We start from the raw sequence: 24,113 nt of genomic DNA, 5'->3' as shown, positions 1-24,113 counted from the left end.
ACAGTCTGTTTCAAAATTTTCAGCTGAATGAATTATCATGGCAAGTGACATAGACGAACGCTGCTCTAGTGCACTAGTACGCTCCCTGCACAGCGTTTGGGAACCGAGTAGGGGACACTCGAACGGCTCAAAATCCAACGAATATTTTACCGCATACTGATAGTTCGACCCATTAAATATTAAAGTAAAAAACATCACATCTGTCAGAAATGTTTAAAATGTCAACATGGAATTTAAGGCGTCAGAACTAAAACAAGGGCTAGGCAGAGCTAAAATCGATAATGATACCATCACTGAAACGAAAATGAAATTACGACGAACGATTAAATTTCAGAATTATGTAATGAACTATTGCGGAGTATCATGAGAACGAAGAGCTGCTACTGGAGTGTCCATCCGGGTGCATAAAGTGTTAAACAACAGGATAAATTCACATATCTTTATAAATCGGTAAAACCGTCGTGTCTGTCTGTTTTTGAACACGCTAATCTTCAAAACTACAACAAGAATTTTCGTAGGGCATAGTTTGGGGCACCGAATAGGCTTCATGATCCTTCCAGCTAGCTTTATCAAACTTTTGCGACGGTTTTGCTGTGCCTCCTAACGTCTTTGATTTCTTTGCATTTTTTTGTACTACGTACACTGTTCTCGCACCCTGGTTAAATCTGGAAGCCAAGTTATGTTTATTCTGGGCCAGAGTTTGAACAGTGCTGTGACACTTAAGCTGGTCGTGTTTTGTTAACATTCCGATCAATAGTTATTGCGCTTAACAAGTGTGTAAGAGCCATCCCTTATGTTTTAGTTACGTTGGTTGCTTCTGATAACAAATCTATGTTTCAGATGTTTCAACTGGAATGTTCTTCGTTGTTAACGCATTGTAAAAGCCATCTTAGTGACTGATGTTCTGTTAAAAACCCAGGAAGCAGCCATGTCATAGGGGGCATAACAGTACATACTGTGCGCCTGAGATTTAGGTTATTTGGTATTTGTGTATTTCACCTTTAAATTTTAAAACATTAACTAGCTGAAGTTACGTAATTATTGTTGCTCTTTTTGAAATCACTGCAGTAAACTTTACTATAAGGCCTTTTACAAGTTCTAATAATTTATATAGCAATTGTTAGTTCATTCTTCTGGAAATGGATTAACTCTTAATTTTCGAGAGCGCAGCTAAGTTTCCTAACTGAGACTTTAACTTGTATAGTCGTTACGTAATGTATGTGACATTGATGACACCTTCTTTCCCTGAGTTACGGACAGCGTATAAAACTTGTAAATTAAGCTTCATTTCATGTTCCATGCCATCAAACTGTTAAGTTATTATTCGTGTAGCTTTTACCCATTAGAAACTGAAATGTTAGGTAAGGGTACCTCTCGTTTAACTCTGAAGGAAAATTAAGTTTTTAACTTTAACATTAGAAGCCGGCCTACATGTAATAAATTATTTTTTCGTAATATGTGTAATACAATTTCATCCCACCTTCTAAATACTTCCTTTCCGCTCCTACCACTACACTTTAGTTTATCAAAATCATATCTCGAAAAAGAAATTGTAATTTAGTTTAACTACAGCTTTCTTGTCTGTCTCTCCGCTTGAAAACCATAATCTCGAAAACTACTAGACGGAAGTTTGTGGGATTTTCACTGGTAACTTCAGCATAGCTACGGGCTGCGTGTACGCTATATTTCATAAAAATCAGATCACGAAAGAAAGATCCGTATATTATAAAAATGTATGTATGTTCCACACCTCCTGCGAAAACACTGGAACGATTTCAACCAAACCTGGTACACATATTACTGTTTGGAGAGAATCGCTGACACTCCCACATAACGATGAAAGGGAAAATGTTTATTGCATAGAACATTTTAGCTGTTCATTTCCGGGTCTTAATTTATTACTTCTTTATCACCAACTTTATTCGTGACACATTTTGTAGACAGTGTTCACATACACCACTGCGTATAACTGCAAATTTATATCTATGCACGACATATAGTTGAGGATATATGACGTCATAAACACTGAGATTCATGAAAAATGCTGCATCATGTATGACGTTTAAATTTATTATTACTAGCCCGTTGAACCGATGCCGATGAAATTTGGTAACGAGGTAGCTGAGGGGGAACATAGGTTACTTTGGAAAGCGTGTAGTACAAAATACTTATTGATTTGAAGAATATTACGCGAATTAGAGAAATATATTTATTCTTCGTAAAATCTATTTATTCTTTGACTTTTCAAATTTATATATTTGTGAAAACGCTTTCCTTGGTTGATATGTGCTAGTTGATATGAATCAAAAAAATGTTTACAGTGCTTATACAATTTCCAATGTTTGTTTCATATTTCCACGATATCTGTTGCATAATGTGTAGGTGCTACGTGCATTATCCAGTATTTGAGAACGAGAGAACTTCCTTACTTGCAACATACTTTGCTCACAGTTTCAAACCTTAGCAATACTTTTTCTCGTTGACAGCCAAAAAAAATGATCAAAGGAAAAAAGTGTATCGCTTACTACATTTTCACTGCTCGTGCAGTAAAACTGTCACATCAGTCATGACGTCACGATGGAGATGGATAGAGGGAGGATGAGGGGATAAACAGAGAAAGGGAAGAGGAGAAGATTAATAGAGAAAGGGAAGAAGAAGAGACTGATAGTTAGAGGAGGAAGAGAAGATGGAAATAGAAACGAAAGAGGAGTAGATGAACAGAGAGAGGGCAGGAAGGACAGTCAGAGGAGGGAGTAGCAGATGGATGGAGAGAAGGACAGGAGGAGGTGAACAGAAAGTGGGGGCTGGAGGAGATTAACAGAGAGGAGGAGGAGAAAGAGGGGGCAGAGAGGGGGTCAGAGGAGAGGGACAGAGAGAGGGAACAGGAGGATGTGAACTAATAGAATTGAAACAAATATATATCAAGGCAACGCCAGGTCCTCATTTAGTGTAATAATAGTGCTACGTCCTAAAGTTGAGAGAGAATACGTCTGCCAGTTATCCTTGTATGCCACAAAGAAGGACGAACTCAAAAAACTATTGAATTTTATGACCCGTTGCAGAACACTATACGAATAATAAATACGATTATGTACTTCTGATGCCCGAGAGGATAAGAGACCTATTTAGGATATAGTAGGTACCGAGGGTCAAAATACATTTAATAACAGTGGAAAGAAGCTAAGAGAGTTTGCCACACATAATGAATTAGGAATAACAAAAACTATCATGACATCCACAAATGTACATAGGCAGCTCCAGGTACAGTTGCTTCCGTAGCTGAGTGGTTTGCGCTACTCATTGCAATGCTGGGGACCCCGGTTCTATTCGTGGTACTGTTAGCAATTTTTCCTTGATGGAAGGACTGGTACAGGCTGTAATCAGTCTGTTCAGGCCAACTGAAGAGCTACTCGAACGATTAGTAGTGGTTCGAAATTCAAGAGACAAGACAACGGACAGGAGTGCGGGGTGATGAACGCATGCCCCGCATAGAGCATCCAATGACGCCATTGGCAGAAGATGGTATGGCGGTCGGTCGCGCCCGACTGGCCCGTCTAGTGCCAGCGGAGCTTTACCATTCTTTACCTTGCAGATAATAGTAATGGATAAGAAGGAAAGACAAGAACCTACAGAAGCTTGGGTGTATCATCAGAACATGTTTAATAAGAAGTTACATAATTCTTTTAAAAAGCTGTACACAAACATCCAGTCCGATGTGAAAACTTAGGAAGTGCACCTGCTCAAAAAATATAGTATCAAATTATTATGACACAAGAGACTAAAAGAGAAATGTCAAACGAAACCAGTAAATAACAACATTAATGGATAATGGGGCACCATTAAAGAAATTATAACGCAAGCAGCCGCTGAAACATAGGGAATGAGGAAAAAGAAATAGTCAAAAAGAAAATTAAAGATTTGGAACGACCATATTAGCAAGTTAATAAATGACAAAAAGGAGGTGAATCTAAAAGCCTTCTCATTATGTAGTTATATGAATTAGAGAAAGTATTTATAAAAGTAAATCTGCTTTAGTAAAAAAAGAAATGCAAAAACTAACACGGGAAAGTTTTTATCGGTATGTGAGTGAAATAGGATATACATTCGTGAAAGACAAAGCTAAGCATACAAGACTATGGAGCACTTGAAAAAACAAGAACGAGATACTTTACAGCTAATTCTAATATCCAAAATGGAATTGTTAAATTGCGTTCAATCTTTATGAATTATGAACCATGGACCTTGTCGTTGGTGGGGAGGCTTGCGTGCCGCAGCGATACAGATAGCCGTACCGTAGGTACAACCACAACGGAGGGGTATCTGTTGAGAGGCCAGACAAACGTGTGGTTCCTGAAGAGGGGCAGCAGCCTTTTCAGTAGTTGCAAGGGCAACAGTCTGGATGATTGACTGATCTGGCCTTGTAACAATAACCAAAACGGCCTTGCTGTGCTGGTACTGCGAACGGCTGAAAGCAAGGGGAAACTACGGCCGTAATTTTTCCCGAGGGCATGCAGCTTTACTGTATGATTAAATGATGATGGCGTCCTCTTGGGTAAAATATTCCGGAGGTAAAATAGTCCCCCATTCGGATCTCCGGGCGGCGACTACTCAGGAGGACGTCGTTATCAGGAGAAAGAAAACTGGCGTTCTACGGATCGGAGCGTGGAATGTCAGATCACTTAATCGGGCAGGTAGGTTAGAAAATTTAAAAAGGGAAGTGGATAGGTTAAAGATAGATATAGTGGGAATTAGTGAAGTTCGGTGGCAGGAGGAACAAGACTTCTGGTCAGGCGAATACAGGGTTATAAATACAAAGTCAAATAGGGGCAATGCAGGAGTAGGTTTAATAATGAATAGGAAAATAGGAATGCGGGTAAGCTACTACAAACAGCATAGTGAACGCATTATTGTGGCCAAGATAGATACGAAGCCCACACCTACTACAGTAGTACAAGTTTATATGCCAACTAGCTCTGCAGATGACGAAGAAATTGAAGAAATGTGTGATGAAATAAAATAAATTATTCAGATAGTGAAGGGAGACGAAAATTTAATAGTCATAGGTGACTGGAATTCGAGTGTAGGAAAAGGGAGAGAAGGAAACGTAGTAGGTGAATATGGATTGGGGCTAAGAAATGAAAGAGGAAGCCGCCTGGTAGAATTTTGCACAGAGCACAACATAATCATAGCTAACACTTGGTTTAAGAATCACGATAGAAGGTTGTATACATGGAAGAACCATGGAGATACTAAAAGGTATCAGATAGATTATATAATGGTAAGACAGAGATTTAGGAACCAGGTTTTCAATTGTAAGACATTTCCAGGGGCAGATGTGGACTCTGACCACAATCTATTGGTTATCACCTGTAGGTTAAAACTGAAGAAACTGCAAAAAGATGGGAATTTAAGGAGATGGGACCTGGATAAACTGAAAGAACCAGAGGTTGTAGAGAGTTTCAGGGAGAGCATAAGGGAACAATTGACAGGAATGGGGGAAAGAAATACAGTAGAAGAAGAATGGGTAGCTTTGAGGGATGAAGTAGTGAAGGCAGCAGAGGATCAAGTAGGTAAAAAGACGAGGGCTAGTAGAAATCCTTGGGTAACAGAAGAAATATTGAATTTAATTGATGAAAGGAGAAACTATAAAAATGCAGTAAATGAAGCAGGCAAAAAGGAATACAAACGTCTCAAAAATGAGATCGACAGGAAGTGCAAAATGGCTAAGCATGGATGGCTAGAGGACAAATGTAAGGATGTAGAGGCTTATCTCACTGGGGGCAAGATAGATACTGCCTACAGGAAAATTAAAGAGACCTTTGGAGATAAGAGAACCACTTGTATGAACATCAAGAGCTCAGATGGAAACCCAGTTCTAAGCAAAGAAGGGAAAGCAGGAAGGTGGAAGGAGTATATAGAGGGTCTATACAAGGGCGATGTACTTGAGGACAATATTATGGAAATGGAAGAGGATGTAGATGAAGATGAAATGGGAGATACGATACTGCGTGAAGAGTTTGACAGAGCACTGAAAGACCTGAGTCGAAACAAGGCCCCCGGAGTAGACAACATTCCATTGGAACTACTGACGGCCTTGGGAGAGCCAGTCCTGACAAAACTCTACCATCTGGTGAGCAAGATGTATGAAACAGGCGAGGTACCATCAGACTTCAGGAAGAATATAATAATTCCAATCCCAAAGAAAGCGGGTGTTGACAGATGTGAAAATTACCGAACAATCAGTTTAATAAGCCACAGCTGCAAAATACTAACACGAATTCTTTACAGACGAATGGAAAAACTAGTAGAAGCCGACCTCGGGGAAGATCAGTTTGGATTCCGTAGAAAAATGGGAACACGTGAGGCAATACTGACCTTACGACTTATCTTAGAAGAAAGATTAAGGAAAGGCAAACCTACGTTTCTAGCATTTGTAGACTTGGAGAAGGCTTTTGACAATGTTGACTGGAATACTCTCTTTCAAATTCTAAAGGTGGCAGGGGTAAAATACAGGGAGCGAAAGGCTATTTACAATTTGTACAGAAACCAGATGGCAGTTATAAGAGTCGAGGGACATGAAAGAGAAGCAGTGGTTGGGAAGGGAGTAAGACAGGGTTGTAGCCTCTCCCCGATGTTATTCAATCTGTATATTGAGCAAGCAGTAAAGGAAACAAATGAAAAATTCGGAGTAGGTATTAAAATCCATGGAGAAGAAATAAAAACTTTGAGGTTCGCCGATGACATTGTAATTCTGTCAGAGATAGCAAAGGAATTGGAAGAGCATTTGAACGGAATGGATGGTGTCTTGAAAGGAGGATATAAGATGAACGTCAACAAAAGCAAAACGAGGATAATGGAATGTAGTCGAATTAAGTCGGGTGATGTTGAGGGTATTAGATTAGGAAATGAGACACTTAAAGTAGTAAAGGAGTTTTGCTATTTGGGGAGCAAAATAACTGATGATGGTCGAAGTAGAGAGGATATAAAATGTATACTGGCAATGGCAAGGAAAGAGTTTCTGAAGAAGAGAAATTTGTTAACATCGAGTATAGATTTAAGTGTCAGGAAGTTGTTTCTGAAAGTATTTGTATGGAGTGTAGCCATGTATGGAAGTGAAACATGGACGGTAAATAGTTTGGACAAGAAGAGAATAGAAGCTTTCGAAATGTGGTGCTACAGAAGAATGCTGAAGATTAGATGGGTAGATCACATAACTAATGAGGAAGTATTGAATAGGATTGGGGAGAAGAGAAGTTTGTGGCACAACTTGACCAGAAGAAGGGATCGGTTGGTAGGACATGTTCTGAGGCATCAAGGGATCACCAATTTAGTATTGGAGGGCAGCGTGGAGGATAAAAATCGTAGGGGGAGACCAAGAGATGAATACATTAAGCAGATTCAGAAGGATGTAGGTAGCAGTAGGTACTGGGAGATGAAGAAACTTGCACAGGATAGAGTAGCATGGAGAGCTGCATCAAACCAATCACAGGACTGAAGACCACAACAAACAACATTGAAGTAGAAACACAAATAAATACCAGTGCCAGTGACTCCGTGGACCCAATAACAATGGAATAATTGCAAAATATGATACAAAAATAATGTCGTGGGACATTGATAATATACACGTGGAGCTCATTAAATATGCATCTGATCAGCTAAAGCATAGACTTAAAATTTATGTATATTCGTTTACTGAGCGTACATGCCCCAGACGAATGGAATCAAGATTTGGTACGTCCTATTTACAAGAAAAGACAATAAATCACAATGCGCAGAATACCGAGGAATAAGGTTGCTAAATTATGTTACAAACCATGTGCTACGATTATAAACAAGAGATTCATACCATTAGTGGAAACACATCTATTAGTGGTGCAACACACTTTAAGAATGGGAAGGTCATGTACTGACTGCATTTTCACTTTGGCACATTTAACTGAAATAAGAAGAGAATTTTGATTAGTAATTTACCGGATTTTTATCGAACATGAAAAAGGTTTTGACAAGGTAAATCGAGCGAAAAATGCTATGGGAATCACTAAAGTAAATAGGAGTTCCTGCATATCCGATTACGGCATTTCAGTCATTATACAGAAATAATAATAAGAGGATCCATGCTGTAAGGAATGCGACAGAATCTGATGATATTAATCAACCTAATTAAAAATTACTCTGAGATGAAGAGGTTAGCACAGGAAAGGAATTCGTGGCGGGCCGTATCAAACCAGTCAGTAGACTGATGACCAAAAAAAAAAAAAAATTAAAAATTGCTTTACACTCTCTCCCGTCATTCTCAATGTTTGTATTGGTTATATCATTCGTAAATGGCTGATTATATTCAGTGACATATTAGGGAGTAATAATCTTAATTTCGTGACGATGCTGTTTGCTCACGATCTCCTTATAATACTCTGTGATCAAAAGTACCCGGACACCCCGAAAAACATACGTTTTTCATATTAAGTGCATCGTGCTGCCACCTACTGCCAAGTACTCCATATCAGTGACGTCAGTAGTCATTAGACATCGTGAGAGAGCAGAATGGGGCGCTCCGCGGAACTCACGGACTTCGAACGTGGTCAGGTGATTGGCTGTCACTTGTGACATACGGTTGTACGCGAGATTTTCACACTCCTAAACATCCCTAGGTCCACTATTTCCGATGTGATAGTGAATAGGAAACTTGAAGGGACACGAACAACGCAAAAGCTTACAGGTCGACCTCGTCTGTTGACTAATAGAAACCGCTGACAATTGAAGAGGGTCGTAATGTGTAATAGGCAGGCATCTATCCAGACCATCACACAGGAATTATAAACTGCGTAAGGATCCACTGGAGGTACTATGACAGTTAGGCGGGAGGTGAGAAAACTTGGATTTCATGGTCAAGCGGGTGCTCATAACCCACACATCACGCCGGTAAATGCCAAACGACGTCTAGCTCGGTGTAAGGAGGGTAATCATTGGACAGTGGAAAAATGTTGTGTGGAGTGACGAATCACGGTACACAATGTGGCGATCCGATGGCAGGGTGTGGGTATGGCGAATGTCCGGTGAACATCATCTGCCAGCGCGTATAGTGCCAACAGTAAAATTCGGAGGCGTTGATGTTATACTATGGCCGAGTTTTTCATGGATGGCGCTTGCACCTCTTGTTGTTTTGCTTGGCAGTATCACAGCACAGGCCTACATTGATGTTTTAAGCACCTTCTTGCTTCCCACTGTTGAAGAGCAATTCGAGGATGACGATTGCAAATTTCAACACGATCGAGCGCCTGTTCATAATGCACAGCCGGTGGTGGGGTGGTTACAAGATTATAACATCCCTGTAATGGACTGGCCTGCACAGAGTCATGACCTGAATCCTAAGAACACCTTTAGGATGTTTTGGAACGCCGATTTCGTGCCGGGCCTCACCGACCGACGTCGATACCTTTCGTCAGTGCAGCACTCCGTGAAGAATGGGCTGCCATTCCCCAAGAAACCTCCCAGCACCTGACTGAACGTACGCCTGCGAGAGTGGAAGCTGTCATCAAGGCTAAGCGTGGGCCAACATCATATTGAATTCCAGCATGTAACTCATTTTCAGCCAGTGTCCGGATACTTTTGATCACATAGTGTAGGTAAATCTGAAGAAAAGGTTCAAACTGCGGAATGTAAGTTGAGTCAAGCTGCAGCCCTGCCACCTTCAGAATTTGAAAGAGAGTGTTCCAGACAACATTGTCAAAAGCTTTCTCTAAGTTTACAAACGCTAGAACCGTAGGGTTGCCTTTCCTTAACCTGTCGACTAAGTTAAGTCGTAGGGTCAGTATTGCCTCGCGTGTTCCAACATTTCTACGGAATCCAAATTGGTCTTCCCCGAGGTCAGTGCTCTGTCAAATTCTTCACGCAGTGTTGTATATCCCATTCCGTCTTCGTCCTCTTCCATTTCCATAATATTGCCCTCAAGTACATCGCCCCTGTATAGACCCTCTATATACTCCTGCCACCTTTCTGCTTTCCCTTCTTTGGTTAGGATTGGTTTTCCATCTGAGCTCTTGATATTCATACAGGTGGTTCTTTTTCCTCCAAAGTTCTCTTTAATTTTCCTGTAGGCAGTATCTATTTTACCTCCAGGGATATATGCTTATACATCCTTACATTTGTCCTCTAGTCATCCCTGCGTAGATATTTTGCTCTTCCTGTCGATCTCATTTTTGAGGCGTTTGTCTTCCTTTTCGCCTGCTTCATTTACTGCATTTTTACATTTTCTCCTTTCATCAGTTAAGTTCAATATCTCTTCTGTTACCCACTGAATTTTACTAGGCCTTGTCTTTTTACCTACTTGATCCTCTGCTACCTTCACTGCTTCGTCTCTCAAAGCTACCCATTATTCTTCTACTGTATTTCTTTCCCCTGTTCTTGTCAATCGTTCCCTAATGCTCTCTCTGAAACTCACTGCAACCTCTGGTTCGTTTGCTTATCCAGGTCCCATCTTCTTAAATTCCTACCATTGTAGATTAAAACTGAATAAACTGCAAAAACGTAGGAATTTAATTAACCAAGTAAGATAGTTTAAATATTTAAGTTGCAGTTTTAAATTTTCCGCGTCAGATGATGTGGAGCTATAAGTGAATAAATGATCATATACAGACATTTGTTTGGGATCATACAACGTAGATTACAATATAACGTTAGGAAAGAAACATCAATTAAACTTAATAGCGTTGCCTTTGCTGCTGTATGGTTGCTAATCGTTGTACCTAATAACTGATCAGTTATTACGAATCGAATTATCAGAGACGAATTTTGTAGCGCGATATTCATTATTGGCCCGTAAAAGAAGGATGTTGTTGTTGTTGTGGTCTTCAGTCCTGAGACTGGTTTGATGCAGCTCTCCATGCTACTCTATCCTGTGCAAGTTTCTTCATCTCCCAGTACCTACTGCAACCTACATCATTCTGAATCTGCTTTGTGTATTGATCTCTTGGTCTCCCTCTACGATTTTTACCCTCCACGCTGCCCTCCAATGCTAAATTTGTGATTCCTCGATGCCTCAGAACATGTCCTACCAACCGATCCCTTCTTCTAGTCAAGTTGTGCCACAAACTTCTCTCCTCCCCAATCCTATTCAATACCTCCTCATTAGTTACGTGATCTACCCACCTTATCTTCAGCATTCTTCTGTAGCACCACATTTCGAAAGCTTCTATTCTCTTCTTGTCCAAACTAGTTATCGTCCATGTCTCACTTCCATACATGGCTACACTCCATACAAATACTTTCAGAAACGACTTCCTGACACCTAAATCTATACTCGATGTTAACAAATTTCTCTTCTTGAGAAACGCTTTCCTTGCCATTGCCAGTCTACATTTTATATCCTCTCTACTTCGACCATCATCGGTTATTTTACTCCCTAAATAGCAAAACTCCTTTACTACTTTAAGTGTCTCATTACCTAATCTAATTCCCTCAGCATCACCCGACTTAATTTGACTACATTCCATTATCCTCGTTTTGCTTTTGTTGATGTTCATCTTATATCCTCCTTTCAAGACACTGTCCATTCCGTTCAACTGCTCTTCCAAGTCCTTTGCTGTCTCTGACAGAATTACAATGTCATCGGCGAACCTCAAAGTTTTTACTTCTTCTCCATGAATTTTAATACCTACTCCGAATTTTTCTTTTGTTTCCTTTACTGCTTGCTCAATATACAGATTGAATAACATCGGGGAGAGGCTACAACCCTGTCTCACTCCTTTCCCAACCACTGCTTCCCTTTCATGCCCCTCGACTCTTATAACTGCCATCTGGTTTCTGTACAAATTGTAAATAGCCTTTCGCTCCCTGTATTTTACCCCTGCCACCTTCAGAATTTGAAAGAGAGTATTCCAGTCAACATTGTCAAAAGCTTTCTCTAAGTCTACAAATGCTAGAAACGTAGGTTTGCCTTTTCTTAATCTTTCTTCCAAGATAAGTCGTAAGGTCAGTATTGCCTCACGTGTTCCAACATTTCTACGGAATCCAAACTGATCTTCCCCGAGGTCGGCTTCTACCAGTTTTTCCATTCGTCTGTAAAGAATTCGCGTTAGTATTTTGCAGCTGTGACTTATTAAACTGATAGTTCGGTAACTTTCACATCTGTCAACACCTGCTTTCTTTGGGATTGGAATTATTATATTCTTCTTGAAGTCTGAGGGTATTTCGCCTGTCTCATACATCGTGCTCACCAGATGGCAGAGTTTTGTCATGACTGGCTCTCCTGAGGCCATCAGTAGTTCTAATGGAATGTTGTCTACTCCCGGGGCCTTGTTTTGACTCAGGTCTTTCAGTGCTCTGTCAAACTCTTCACGCAGTATCTTATCTCCCATTTCATCTTCATCTACATCCTCTTCCATTTCCATAATATTGTCCTCAAGTACATCGCCCTTGTATAAACCCTCTATATACTCCTTCCACCTTTCTGCTTTCCCTTCTTTGCTTAGAACTGGGTTGCCATCTGAGCTCTTGATATTCATACAAGTGGTTCTCTTCTCTCCAAAGGTCTCTTTAATTTTCCTGTAGGCAGTATCTATATCAGACAAAATCTGCATGTTGAGCCCATTAAAAATATGCTTGAAAACTATGTACGGAACTGCAAAAACCATGTCCAACGTATGTCCAATAGTAGAATACTTAAAGCTGCAATACAGTGTAACCCAGCAGGACGTTGGACGTCCATTAAAGAGATATTGTGAACAATTCTGAGGCAAGAAAGGGCTAACACTTGTAGACGATGATGATGATAAGAATGATGATGATGATGACGACTATATCGGAGGTGGGACGGTAGTGGGAGTAAAGCCCTCCTCCATCGGAGGTGTGGGAGCTGTCACTGGCTGCAGATGAATCCTGGGGGAGTCCTCATCGTCTGGCCTGACTCACGTACTTTTATCATTGAGTCATTTATAACTTCTGACATCAGTATAGTTTCCAGTGACTCGCTTTTGAGGCTGCTAGTTACCATCACAGTTCGATCACCTTTCTGGTTGGCCTCTGTAACTCCTATTAGACTACGAATAAGGAACTGATGAGCTCGTTGTTTAGTCCGCTAACCAACCAACCGTCCTCTGGGTTTAATGTTGCACTCATGAGAACAGTACATTGAGAGATTGTACACCTAGAACAGAGTTTAAATACGCGACGAAAAACATTGCACCATTTAGCGCATTAACCCCTATCACATAATACGCCACACAAGACACATCTCGGCACACTAACGAGCGGCAGAATCGCAGTGGACCGTCATCCGAGCCCATTCATCCTGCAGTAATCTGCTACCGTCGCGAGGGAAATTGTCCTGATTGCCGGGAAGATGGCGGTACGTGTGGAGTCCCCGGGGAATCGTCGGGAATTGGGCGAGGGGTGCGGGGGTTCCTGCAGGACGCAGGGGTGGGGGCGGAGGCGGGCAGGCAGGCAGGTGGCTGCGGCGCGCCAGGAATGCAATTGCAGACCCTGCCGGTCCTCGGCAACGCGTCCCGCCCACGCAGGGGGGCGCCAGGCTGCGACACCTCACAGAACGTCACCTCTGTCGCAGCGTCCCTAGCGTCTCTTTCACGCACACGGCGGCCTTCTTCTTCTCCTCAACCCGAGTGGGCTAGCTCATCATACTTCCTCTTTTCTTGACGTTATTCTCTTGATACTCTCGTATCTTCTTCTACAATTCATTCACCTGTGAACTCCACCTCACTGGTCCTGTCTCCTTCCCTCTATCATTCCTTCAATAAGAATGCTGAATTGAGATCATTGGTGAAGTTGCTGGCTCTGTCTACTTCCCTGTATGGAGAGCGCTGCATGTCCGTTGCAGTGGTCAAGGGGTGGCGCAAGTGATTCAAGAAAGGGTGCTTGCTTTTTTCGGGGTCCTACAGCTGTCGTCGCATACTGAATCTATGTTGTCAAATGCCTCGATCTCACTATTTTTCATCATCCACTTCTATTCCTCTTCTCTCTATCGTTTCTTGGATACCACTTAGCCACACTTTCCGTGGTCTTCCTCCTCCTTCCAGGAGGTTGCCATGAAAGTATTCGCCTTGGCAATCTGTCTTCATCCACTCTTTTGACATGTCTAAACCACTACAGCTGTCATTACTCTATTTTATCCGTAATACGACAATGAGTCTGCGTTTTTCTTTTTATTGCCTCATTTCGTACTTGATCAAGTCTGGAAACTCTACAGGCTCTTCTTAAGTGGTCTGTTCCTAAAGTTCTAAATCTCTTTTTATTTCTTTGTGTGAGTTGCCAGCATTCACTCCAATTGCTTGTTATTGGCTCCATGGTGAATTAGAGCAAATGAATTTTAACCCATAAACTCATTTTTTAGGACCAAAGAACAGGTTTAATTTTGGACAGCCACTCTTCCGTAACTTGTACGTTGTTGGATATCTCTGTCACATGGTCCGTCACGTGATAGGATAGTACCCAGGTACATAAACCCTTTACACAGCTTAATAAGATATCTGTCATCGTCCGAGTTAGTTTCTTCTTGTTACGTTTCCTCTCCTCCATAATACAGATGCCCTGTCCTCACAAAATCAATTTTCAAACCCCCTTTTTATATTTCCAACAACTTCCTAAACATGTAAGAATATAACACGTTTGTTGTAGTGGCCATTTCCCCAGCAGCAGTATATAAATTGCAGTTTTTTCAAAGAAAATGACTTTTGCATGCTGCACATAAAATTTGTATTTTAATTTATTCACCAAGACGCGTTTCGCCTTTTCTACAAGGCATCTTCAGTGGGGGTCCTGAAATATTACATGATTTATCCTTTTTACACATAGGTTATGGTTTCACTTTTAGGTTATAGATTTAAAAACAGTTCCTTAACGTTTTTTTTACGAAATGTAAAGAAACTTACAGGTAACTGTTAATTCACTGCATCTAAGCAAACTGCTTGCTTTTTCTCATCTGGCAACGAGGTGGACATCTTACAGTTCACTTTCAGTTCACTGTTTTCATTACACATCACTGTAACTGCCAACTTTTTAATACACAGATTCATTTGTTTTTCTAAGCGTTCTAAGTGTTACCAACTGGTTTGTGAATATGTGTGTGTGTGTGTGTGTGTGTGTGTGTGTGTGTGTGTGTGTGTGTTTCAGAGGGAGAGAGGGATTTATTTTTATTTTTTTTTAATTTTACTTTTATTTTTATTTTTTATTTTTTACCTTTTAAATAATAATAATGATTATTATTATTATCATTATTATATTTTCCTGAGACGAATCATATGTGTAATCATTTGTTGGGATTTCTGTCTATTATATGATCTATCAGTGTAAACAAAATGGTCATATTTACTTGGTCATTTAGGGGTTGTTTCTTTTCAGCCTTTGTTTTGTATATATGATAATTTTTCTGTAATGTTAGGAGAAGTCTTTCATTATTTATTCTAATTACTTTCATATCATTTTCTCTTGTAGTAAGTTTGTGGTTGTTTTCTCTCAAATGTTCTGCAAAAGTTGAGTGACTTATTCTGTATCTCCATGTTATGATATGTTCTTTGTAGTGGGTGTCAAATGTTCTGCTGGTTTGTCCTATATACCTTCCATCACATGTGTTGCACTGTAGTTGGTATGTTCCTGCTTTTTCGTAGATAGCTGTGTTTTTTGTTGTTTTTGGACTGTGCCTTTGGATTGAATTGTCTGTTTTGAATGCTATGTTTATCCCTTGTCTTTTGAAAATGATTGTAATTTAGTGTGTGTGTTTGCGCTTGTATGTCATTGTGTACCCTCTTGAATCTTGTTTTTTGTTTTCCTGTATTCTTTGTGTCGTTATTGTTCTGTTACTGTTTCTGCCTGTTGCTGTAGTGTTTTGTTGTACTGTTGTTTGTGGGTGTTTATGTACTGTGTTCACTGACTGTATTTGTTTTATAATTTTTCTGTTTAATTTGGTGACTGGTTTCCTATTCTACCCGTTGTTTGTTGCTATTTGTGTGAGGATGTCTAGTTCTTTCTGGTAATTTTCTGTACTGAGTGGTACTGTGTTGAGTCTACAAAGCATGGATCTGATTGCTGATTGTTTCTGTGAGTGTGGGTGATTAAAAGTCTGATGTAGGTTTGTGTCAGTTGTTGTAGGTTTATGGTAGATTGCAAAGCTATGCTGATTGTTTTATTTTTTAATGGTTATATCTAAAAAGTTTATTTGGTTGTTCCATTCTTTTTCCATTGTGAATTTTATCTTTCTGTGTATTGTGTTTATATCTGTGTACAACTGCTCAATTTTTGCCTGAGGTTCATCTATTTACAAAAGGATGTCATCCATGTATCTGACCCAGTAGAGTATGTTGTAATTCTTTTTTATAACATTTTTTAAATTTAATTTTTCTACATGGTTAATGAAAACGTTTGCTAGGGCACCTGATACTGGGGATCCCATTTGTAACCCATCTTCCTGTAAATAGTATTCATTATTGAAATGAAAGTAGTTCTGTTTATCTGTTCCAGCAACTTGTGTATTTCTTTGATGTGTTCATCTGGTAGCAGGCTGTTGTCCTTCAGGTTTTGTTCTATGATATTTATTGTTTCTGCTATTGGGATGTTAGAGAACATGTTTTCTATGTCAAAAGGGAGTAGAGTAGCTGTGTCTAGGATTTTTACTTCTTTTATAAGTTGTATTAGCAGTGACGTTTTCCTTATAGTTTTGTCATCTTCTATTTTATAAGTTTCTGTTAGTAATTTCTATATGAGTCCTGCAAGTATGTAAGTGGGAGCTTTTGTCAATTTTACAATGGTTCTCACTGGGATATTTGTTTTATGGATCTATTGTAAACCTACAACAACTGACGCAATCCTACATCAGACTTCTAATCACCCACACTCACAGAAACAATCAGCACTCAGATCCATTCTTTGTAGACTCAACACAGTACCACTCAGTACAGAAAATTACCGGAAAGAACTAGACATCATCACACAAATAGCAACAAACAACAGGTGGAATAGGGAACCAGTCACCAAATTAAACAAAAAAATTATAAAACAAATACAGTCAGTCAGTCAGTCAGGATGTAGTCGGCAGCATGCCATACATCCAACTACTAAACATCATGATGGTACAACGAGAAAAATCTCATTACCCCGGGCCCCAGTCAATAGACTGGGATCGTCGTGAGCATCGGATTCCGGGGGCCCACGGACATCATGAGAAGAATCGGAGCTTCTCAAACTCCCTCAAGACCAAACGCAAACACTAAATCGGCACACTCAACGTGAACACACTCATGAAGACAGGAAAGATGAAACAACTGACAGACACTCTCGAAAAATTTCAAATCAAAATATGTGCACTGCAAGAAACACGATTCACAGACGAAGACCATTTCAATACGGAGAATTTCAGAATATACAAAGGAAAACCATCGAGACAACTGAAAAAATGGTTCAAATGGCTCTGAGCACTATGGGACTCAACTGCTGAGGTCATTAGTCCCCTAGAACTTAGAACTAGTTAAACCTAACTAACCTAAGGACATCACAAACATCCATGCCCGAGGCAGGATTCGAACCTGCGACCGTAGCGGTCTTGCGGTTCCAGACTGCAGCGCCTTTAACCGCACGGCCACTTCGGCCGGCACAACTGAAAAACCTAAGGCTTTTTGGCACAGGATTTGCAGTACACAGGTCCATCACGGACAGCATAATCGACTTTTCGTCACCAAACGAAAGAATCAGCACCATCACAGTGAAATCAGCCAATAAATCCTACACAATAATCAACGCACATGCACTGACTAATGACTACAACAGGAAAAACCCGGACGAAATTGATGACTTCTGGACGACAATGGAATAAACTATCAGAAAAATTCCTGCACATAGAGTCAAAATAATACTGGGAGATTTCAACGCTAAACTTGAAAAAGAAAATATATACAGACATATCACAGGAAAACATACTCCACACAAGGACACCAACAAAAACGGAAAACATCTGATAGACTTTTGCAAAAGCCACGACCTCGCCATTATGTCAACAAAATTCAAGAAACCAACACGAAAACTTACCACATGCAAATTCCCCAGCGGAAAGCAAGAACTACAAATCGACCACGTAATAGTCCAGAAAGACTCAGACCACCGCCTACTACAGATCAGGATTCGTCTTTTGCCCAAGAAAAAGCTCCAGAAGAACAAAATTGTTAGACCAGATCCAGAATACGTTACTTTAAACCAGACACAAATAATACACAAAATTAAAATGGAGAAAACGACAGACTGGACACAACTTTCACGAAGAATCCGAGAGGCCATGAAACTAGCACAAGCACCACGCACACAGAAACACCGTTGGTGGAACCACACATGTGACCAAGCTATTGACCAACGAATCAGTGCATGGAAAAAATTTAGTAGCCATAAATCCCAAGAGAATTGGATGAACTTCTTGAAAACACAGAAGCAATCAAGAAAAATCATTCGCAGTGAAAAACGACAGTATGAGAAACGGCGACTGACGGAGATCGAATCGGACTTCATGAAGAACAATACAAGAAACTTCTACAGAACGTTCAGAGAAAATATGACTGGATATCAACCACCCAACTTGTGCTTCAGAAGACCGGATGGAACCCTAGAAACCAATACCATTGTGACATTCTGGCAAAGTATTTTGAAAAACTGCTCAACACGGACCCCCCCTATGGAAGAAATGATGACAGAAACGAGCACATACAATCCAGATAGTAAACCTCCAACTCTAGAAGAAGTTAAAGAAATAATCAAGTCACTCAAGAATCGTAGAGCACCAGGAGAAGATGGCATCATCGCGGAAATCTGGAAGTTACAAGACCCAGAACTCACCAAAGACATCCACAGAATCTTGGAAGACATCTGGAAGACCACGAAAATTCCTGACGACTGGAAAACTGCCCTGATACATCCACTACACAAAAAAGGTGACAAGACTGACCCGAACAACTACAGAGGAATATCCCTACTACCGGTCACATACAAGTTCCTCTCTAAAGCTTTACTGAACAGACTAGAATGCCAGACCCACCACTTGATTGGGGAATACCAAGCAGGCTTCCGTAAAGGGCGGTCTTGTGCGGAACAAATTTGGAACCTGAAAATATTTTTACAACACAAACAGAACCTGATCATTACCTTTGTTGACTTCAAAAAGGCGTACGACTCTATCGACCGGAAAACTCTCTCCAAAATTCTAGCAGAATACGAAGTAGACAACAAAACACGGGCTATCATAGAGCAAACTTTAACCAACACGACCTCCAAAGTAAAGTTCTGTGGGGAACTATCAGAGCCCTTTGAAATTCGCACAGGTGTCGGACAAGGCGATGGCCTCTCACCTCTCCTTTTCAATTTGGTGTTAGATAAGGTCATAAAAGAATGGGAAACATCACAATAGGGGATAACCTTAGGAAACCTACAGATTAAATGCCTGGCTTTTGCAGACGATTTGGCGATTGTCACGAAAAGTATAAAGGAAACAAAAGACGCTATTGCAAAACTGCACGAAATCGCTTCCAAAACTGGACTACAGATCTCTTACGAAAAGACACAGTTCATGAGCACAAAGAAACTCTCATCTCTGAACACAAAGTACGGCACGATTTACAAAACGGCAAACTTCAAATACCTCGGTGAAACACTACAAATGAGTGGACATAACAAAGACTCAAACGAAGAAAGAAAGACTAAACTGGACAAGGCATACAAAGTAGTGTGGAATCATTACAACAAGAAGTCTATCTCACAAAAAGCCAAATTATGCCATTACGACACGGCGGTGCTCCCCGAGGCACTATGTGCAGCAGAGACCACACTAATCCTAGGGCATACACGTATCAGACAATTAGAAAAAGTAGAACGGAAAATACTTAGGAAAATATTTGGCGCAACTAACAACAATGGAATATGGATCAAGAAACCTACAGAGGAACTGTACAAACATACGGAGACAATCACAGAAAAGATTAGAAAACGCAGAATACAATTCTATGGACACCCATACATAATGCAATCACACAGGCTGACCAAACAGATCTTTGACTGGGTGGCAGAGGTAGAAAACGACCTGAACCAACTCAACATAACAGCAGACACAATAAACGACAGAATAAATTCAGAAATATCATTAAGAAAAGTAAACTACATGAGATACAATGTGACAAACGAACAGGCATAAAATGGACCGAAGAACGCAAGCAAGATCACAGCCAGAAGAAGAAAGAAATATGGGCAACCAAAAAGACAATCAAGATGAAGCCGAAGACACAAAGCCGACTAGAAGCATGGACAGAGGACCGGAAACAGAAACACAGCGAGCGAATGACGGAAGTTTGGGCAGCAAGGAAGACAGCAAAAGGAACTGGCCATGTAGTTTAGTCCAAATGCGCTCTTTAAGGGCAAAACACCAGTAATAATAATAAATACAGTCAGTGAACACAGTACATAAACACCCACAAACAACAGTACAACAAAACACTACACCAACAGGCAGAAACAGTAACAGAACAATAACGACACAAAGAATACAGGAAAACAAAAAACAAGATTCCAGAGGGTACACAATGACATACAAGCACAAATTCACACATTAAATTACAAACATTTTCAAAAGACAAGGGATAAACATAGCATTCAAAACAGACAATTCAATCCAAAGGTACATTCCAAAAATAACAAAAAACACAGCTATCTACCAAAAAGCAGGAATATACAAACTACAGTGCAACACATGTGATGGAAGGTATATAGGACAAACCAGCAGAACATTTGACACCCACTACAAAGAACATACCATAGCATGGAAATACAGAATAAGTCACTCAACTTTTGCAGAACATTTGAGAGAAAACAACCACAAACCTACTACAAGAGAAAATGATATGAAAGTAATTAGAATAAATAATGAAAGACTTCTCCTAACATTACAGAAAAATTATCATACACTCCTGGAAATGGAAAAAAGAACACATTGACACCGGTGTGTCAGACCCACCATACTTGCTCCGGACACTGCGAGAGGGCAGTACAAGCAATGATCACACGCACGGCACAGCGGACACACCAGGAACCGCGGTGTTGGCCGTCGAATGGCGCTAGCTGCGCAGCATTTGTGCACCGCCGCCGTCAGTGTCAGCCAGTTTGCCGTGGCATACGGAGCTCCATCGCAGTCTTTAACACTGGTAGCATGCCGCGACAGCGTGGACGTGAACCGTATGTGCAGTTGACGGACTTTGAGCGAGGGCGTATAGTGGGCATGCGGGAGGCCGGTTGGACGTACCGCCGAATTGCTCAAGACGTGGGGCGTGAGGTCTCCACAGTACATCGATGTTGTCGCCAGTGGTCGGCGGAAGGTGCACGTGCCCGTCGACCTGGGACCGGACCGCAGCGACGCACGGATGCACGCCAAGACCGTAGGATCCTACGCAGTGCCGTAGGGGACCGCACCGCCACTTCCCAGCAAATTAGGGACACTGTTGCTCCTGGGGTATCGGCGAGGACCATTCGCAACCGTCTCCATGAAGCTGGGCTACGGTCCCGCACACCGTTAGGCCGTCTTTCGCTCACGCCCCAACATCGTGCAGCCCGCCTCCAGTGGTGTCGCGAAAGGCGTGAATGGAGGGACGAATGGAGACGTGTCGTCTTCAGCGATGAGAGTCGCTTCTGCCTTGGTGCCAATGATGGTCGTATGCGTGTTTGGCGCCGTGCAGGTGAGCGCCACACTCAGGACTGCATACGACCGAGGCACACAGGGCCAACACCCGGCATCATGGTGTGGGGAGCGATCTCCTACACTGGCCGTACACCACTGGTGATCGTCGAGGGGACACTGAATAGTGCACGGTACATCCAAACCGTCATCGAACCCATCGTTCTACCATTCCTAGACCGGCAAGGGAACTTGCTGTTCCAACAGGACAATGCACGTCCGCATGTATCCCGTGCCACCTAACGTGCTCTAGAAGGTGTAAGTCAACTACCCTGGCCAGCAAGATCTCCGGATCTGTCCCCCATTGAGCATGTTTGGGACTGGATGAAGCGTCGTCTCACGCGGTCTGCACGTCCAGCACGAACGCTGGTCCAACTGAGGCGCCAGGTGGAAATGGCATGGCAAGCCGTTCCACAGGACTACATCCAGCATCTCTACGATCGTCTCCATGGGAGAATAGCAGCCTGCATTGCTGCGAAAGGTGGATATACACTGTACTAGTGCCGACATTGTGCATGCTCTGTTGCCTGTGTCTATGTGCCTGTGGTTCTGTCAGTGTGATCATGTGATGTATCTGACCCCAGGAATGTGTCAATAAAGTTTCCCCTTCCTGGGACAATGAATTCACTGTGTTCTTATTTCAATTTCCAGGAGTGTATATACAAAACGGAGGCTGAAAAGGAACAACCACTAAATGACTAAATAAATATGACCATTTTGTTTACACTGATAGATCATATAATAGACAGAAATCCCAACAAATGATTACACATCTGATTCGTCTCAGGAAAATATAATTATGATAATAATAATAATCATTATTATTATTTAAAAAGTAAAATATAAAAAATAAAAATAAAAAATAAAATTAAAAAAATAAACTATATATGACGGTAGTATCTGTTCCCGAAAGAACAGTTACCGTCGATGACCATGCAGCTTTGCTAGAAATGAAATGATAATTAAATTGACACCCTAGCTGCAAGCAGGCGTTGATACACTTCATTGGGGACATGTTGAAAATGTGTGCCCCGACCGGGACTCGAACCCGGGATCTCCTGCTTACATGACAGACGCTCTATCCATCTGAGCCACCGCAGGCACAGAGGATAGTGTGTCTGCAGGGACTTATCCCTTGCACGCCCCCCGTGAGATGCACATTCCCAACATGTCCACAACACTACACCTCGCTCTCCCCCCTACACTGTCCGTCTCCTCCCCTTTCCGCTCTCTCTGTCCATCTCCTCCTCCCGCCTATATCTGTCCTTCTGCCCCTCCTCTCATTGTCCTTCTCATCCTCCCCCATCTCACAGTACAGCCCCTCCTCCCCCTTCTCGCTGTTCATCTCGCATGCCACCCCATTCCCACCCCCACTTCCAACCCACTGGCGTTAGGTGATTCTATTCGCCACAGCGAATGGTGTTTGTACCATGTTTCACTGAAATCAAGTGAGTGGTTTAGGAGGTGAGGAGATATAACGATTCAGGAGACAATCTGAGCAACCTGTTTTATTGGGTACGAAACTGATCACTTCCATGTCTCTGGTTACTATGCTCGTACACTAGAACCTGGGCGTATATTCTGAGAGGACTCACTGCGTCTCCCCCTTTCTCTTAGTTGCACTCAAATCACACACAAAATAATTCATTTATTCTCACAAATACTTTAAAAGATACACGAGACACCACGCTTGGCTGCATGAGAATGTAATATATAAGAAACTATCAGCCTCGACTGCGGTAACGAAACCAACCTTTACCTAGGTTTCAGCCCAAGTAATTGAGCCTTGCCGGCCGGTGTGACCGAGCGACTCTAGGTGCTTCAAAAAAAATTGGTTCAGATGGCTCTGAGCATTATGGGACTTAACTTCTGAGGTCATCAGTCCCCTAGAACTTAGAACTACTTAAACCTAACTAACGTAAGGACATCACACACATCCATGCCCGAGGCAGGAATCGAACCTGCGACCGTAGCGGTCGCGCGGTTCCAGACTGTAGTGCCTAGAACCGCTCGGCCACCTCGGCCGGCCAAGACGCTTCAATCTGGAACCGCGTGACCGCTGCGGTCGCAGGTTCGAATTCTGCCTCGGGGACGGATGTGTGTGATGTCCTTAGGTTAGTTAGGTTTAAGTAGTTCTAAGTTCTAGGAGACTAATGACCTCAGATGTTAAGTCCCATAGTGCTCAGCGCCATTTGAACCATTTTGAATTGAGCCTTCTTCAGAAGATATACCTGAGTCTATAATACTTCTAACAGAGCTTGGTCTAGAAATAAAACTAAAACAGCCTATTTCTAGACCATGCCCTGTTAGACATATTATAGATTCAGGTAGATCTTCTGAAGGAGGCTCAATTACTTGGGCTGAAACCTCGGTAAAGGTTGGTTTCATTACTGCAATCGAGGCTGATAGTTCC

General features: G+C 41.6%; 1 non-coding gene across 1 annotated transcript; it reads right to left on the bottom strand.

The window, feature by feature from the left end:
- Positions 1-22,727: 22,727 nt before the first annotated feature.
- Positions 22,728-22,802, bottom strand: Trnat-ugu (transfer RNA threonine (anticodon UGU)). Its single transcript has one exon. It is a non-coding gene; the product is annotated as a tRNA-Thr (tRNA).
- Positions 22,803-24,113: the final 1,311 nt, after the last annotated feature.

Source organism: Schistocerca cancellata, chromosome 5, assembly GCF_023864275.1.
Source record: "Schistocerca cancellata isolate TAMUIC-IGC-003103 chromosome 5, iqSchCanc2.1, whole genome shotgun sequence".
In the NCBI taxonomy this organism is placed as follows: Eukaryota; Metazoa; Arthropoda; class Insecta; order Orthoptera; family Acrididae; genus Schistocerca; species Schistocerca cancellata.
This window is presented reverse-complemented; position numbering and strand designations above follow the sequence as displayed.